Here is a 4,094-nt window from a genome sequence, read left to right on the forward strand (position 1 = left end):
ATATATATGCCTAGATGCATATATATAATACAGATTTGGAACTACTCGGACAGTGAAATAATAGAGTAAAACTGATAGAACCACAGTAGTCAGGAAAGACAGCTGATATGAATGAGCAGGGGGCTGAGCCCCAGGGAAATGTGCAGAATTCTTCATGCGTGGTTATCATCTAGAAGGAGATGCCAGGGGTGAAGGGGAGCCTGACAGCCAGCATGCAGCAGCTTCTGTCCTATCCTCTACCTCTATCTATGAAAGAGCAAATCATCTTTTCTTCCCTTGAGCTGTGTTTCCCCAATCTTGTGAGATGACTTAGGTTGGTTGTAATATTTTGAAGTTAAAAACCCGTCTTTAGGGGCTGGAAATGTAGCTGAGTGATAGAGCACTTGCCTATCACGCATGAATCACTGGATTACATCCCTAGCACCACACACAAGAAAATTCTATTCTGAAAACTAAAAATGTAAAATGAAGTGAAGCCAGGGGAAGGAGTGGCCAGGGACTTCTGTTGGTTCTGTTTTCCCTCCCCATTGCTTTATCAGTATGTGTTCTTGGCCCCCCAGCCCCTTCCTTTTGACACCTAGGAAAGACACAAACTAAAACTTCCACTCCCTCTAGGCCAGTTTTAAATTGCTGGCCTAGATTGTCTTTTTTCTACTCCCTCCACTGTGTCTGCTTCCTACTCTAGTTCTTCCTTCTTTTCTTTTGTTTTTTTCTTGATACCACCCCCACTGTGATCATACCCTTGTGTGTTGTGGGGACAGTCCCCTAGAGGTCTGGGCATTTGCATCTGGCCTTGTGTTTGGCAGGACCCTGTTTCCTGCTGCTTACTGGGAGTGGGGAGTTTACATAACCAAGGATCCTGTATACTGATTGTACTCAATTTCCTTTGATCCTCTGAGGAAAAATAGTTCCAATTACGGGTGAAGAAGATGAAAAGAAAGAATAACAATAAACTTTCCTGCTGATTCACATCATGTATCTGGATATAGATTTATATACATAATGGCACTCAACTGTAACTGATAAAATCATACCTACTCTACTCAGAGCTGAAAGGTACCTGCAACTCCAGAGTTAGCCAACATGAGAAAATGGATTAGTCCGGGCTGTTGTAATATAATATCACCAACTGAGGGCTTCAAATATCAGAAAGCAAAGTGCTGGGAATGCTGGTTTCTCTTGAGTCTTCTTTCCTTGGCTTATAGACAGCTAGGCTTCTTACTGGTCTTTGAGTAGCTTGTCCTTTGAGTACATACTTCTGGTGTCTATTTAGTCTTCAGTAAGGACACCAGTCCTATTAGATTAGAACCCTGCTGTTAAAACCTCATTTAACATTAATTGCTTCCTTAATGACCATATCTCAAAATAGTCACATTGGGGTTATGACTTTAGCAAATGAATTTTGGGGAGAACAGCTTTCAGTTGGCCCTACTCCCCCAGCACCTTTCTAACAGTTACTGTCATTTCCTTGAAGTGTGACAGGCACTCCCATGATCTTACCCAGCGTCCTTTGGAATTTTTGAGCTCTTGATTCCAGCCTTGCTCTGGATTTAGTCCTGGCGATGATTACTGCCATGATATCTAGAATTCCTTTCTCCTGTTCAACCCTTGGAGACTCCATTTGATTTCAACTGCAAGGCCCCTTTCAATGTGAGTTATCCAGAACATGCACCCTCAAACATCCAGATCCTGCCTGCAGAACAGTGACTTTCATGGGTACCTGTCCCAGTCTCGTCACTCCCAGTGCTTCCCAGGAAGACTTCTCATCAAACAATAGTTACTGCATTCTCAGCTCTGACTTCCGTCTCCCTTTCTCGCAGTCCAATCTTCCAACACTTCCGGATGTAGCTATTCCCCCGTTCCTTATCAGTATCTCCGGCCATGATAATTGCATATTTTAGTCAGGCTGGCCTCTATCCTAAAAATACTGTGAAATTAATTTCTTCCAAGGTGTGCATTTTTATTCACTCCATCAACAAACAGATAAGCTTGCAGTATGAATATAGGAGAAATGTGACTCCTGACTTTCAGCTTAACATTTACCCCTGTACTTAAGAGTCCCCCTCAACTTCTGAACGTACTTTCTGAGACCGTGTTTGAGTGCCAAAGTCTAAAAAGAGTAGTAAATTCTATATTTTCCTATGCATGCATACCTATGATGAAGTTTTATAAATTAGGCACAGTAAGAGATTAACAACTGATAAGATGACAGAACAATATACTGCAATAAACATTATTGTATATGAGGTGATCTTTCTGAAGATATTGTATTACTGTTTCATGATGATGTGTGATTATAGGTTAAGAGGAAATGAAGTGAATGATGGAAATATCACCGTGATACACTGCACTAGTACATAATGGTTTCTTGAACAGAAACAATGTGATATCCAACAGCCTATCTGATAACCAAGAGTGACTAATGCTAGCCTACTGACTAAGGGGAGAATAGTTTATACAGTGTGGATATGCTGTGGAAAGGGATGATTCATATCCTGGGTGAGTTGGAGCAGAATGGTGTGAGGTTTTATCACTCTACTTTTTATTTGTTTCAAAATCTTTATTATTGAAGCAGCCAAAATGTTTTATTATTTTACAAATGAGCTTGAGTTTCTTCTAACAGCTTTTCATTTTGTCAATTTTATCTACATCAAGCAGAAGGTGCTAGTATTGTTTTATATAACATTCTAGAAATTTGAAGATAAATATGACAGTCTGAGCAATATAGAGGAGGCTGACTACAAAGAGAGTAGCCTTTAGGGCTGGAGAGTTAGCTCAGTGGTTAAGAGCACTGGATGTTCTTGCAGAAGACCTGGATTCGGGTGCCAGCACCCACACGGTGGTTACAAACCATTCATAACTCCAGTTCCAGGGGATTTAACACCCTCTTCTGTCCTCTGTGGACACTGCACAACATGGGTGCACTTACACACATGCAGGCATAACACTCATACACATAAAACAAAAATAACTTTTAAAAATTAAAAAAGTAGCTTCCATGTGGACCTACTGAAATAAAGATACTAGGTGTGATTTTGAAAAATACTGTAAACATGTCAAAAATATTTTAGTTCTCTTGTTCGCATCTGAAACTACAATGTTATAATATTGAGTTTAGGAAACAATAATAAACATAAACGAGAATAAAAAGTAACCTTGTAAAATGTTTTAATTCTAGTTTGCAAATCTCATTCAATTCTCTTCATAATGAAATAACTCAGTGACTCCATGCTTTCCTTTCCTTTCACTCCTTGTTTCTAGGTAATGGAGTATTTATCACAATGGCTCATTGATTTCAGAAGAGGGGGGTGGAATTCAAATGTAATATCTACTATGTGCCAGAGGCTAACCTTATCACTTTTATTCTTCTGTCTCTGCTTTTTCTTATTATTCACATTTAGAGGATTCTAGCAATAAAGCTGCAAGTTTAAAATTATTCATTTCTTTCACCAATAAAAGTAGAGAATTTCAGGGGAAATCTAATTTTGATATGAGATCTGCTTTTTGTTTCCATTCAACCATGAAATTTTCCTTAGTATTTATCCTAATCACATCATTGAATAACATTGGCCTTCAAAATTAGTTTCTAGTCTCATTAATTGTGAAAAAAATACCAAGTGGTTGTAGAAGCCCACAGTAATTAAGTGGTACATAATAGTGTCAGTCTTATTGATAATCTTATATAAACTAAAAAGAGAGGGAAAAAAAGTTCACCATTGCCATATGCTATGCCACTTTTCTCTCACAATTTAACCCAATAGATTATTGTCTCCTTGATGACCTTATGTCAAGGAAAAGGTTACTCTTTTCTTTCTCAGCATTCAAATAGAATTTTATATTAGTGTTCCCCTTAAATAATATTATTTTTTGATAAATCTGAACCTGTATTACATAGAGAAATTTACTGAGATTCAGCTAAATGCACTGACAAACCTCCAAAATGATGTCTGTGACTTTAAAATAATTTAGTAAGTCTTCAGTAAATGAATAAATGGCAAGCAACCATGTACTAATATAAAATTATCACTCTACCTAGAATGGCATGAAATTCAAAATTCATGCTTAGGTTTTCTGGAATTTTCCATATAACATTT

Source organism: Nannospalax galili, unplaced genomic scaffold (assembly GCF_000622305.1).
Source record: "Nannospalax galili isolate Female #2095 unplaced genomic scaffold, S.galili_v1.0 scaffold4514, whole genome shotgun sequence".
Lineage (NCBI taxonomy): Eukaryota > Metazoa > Chordata > Mammalia > Rodentia > Spalacidae > Nannospalax > Nannospalax galili.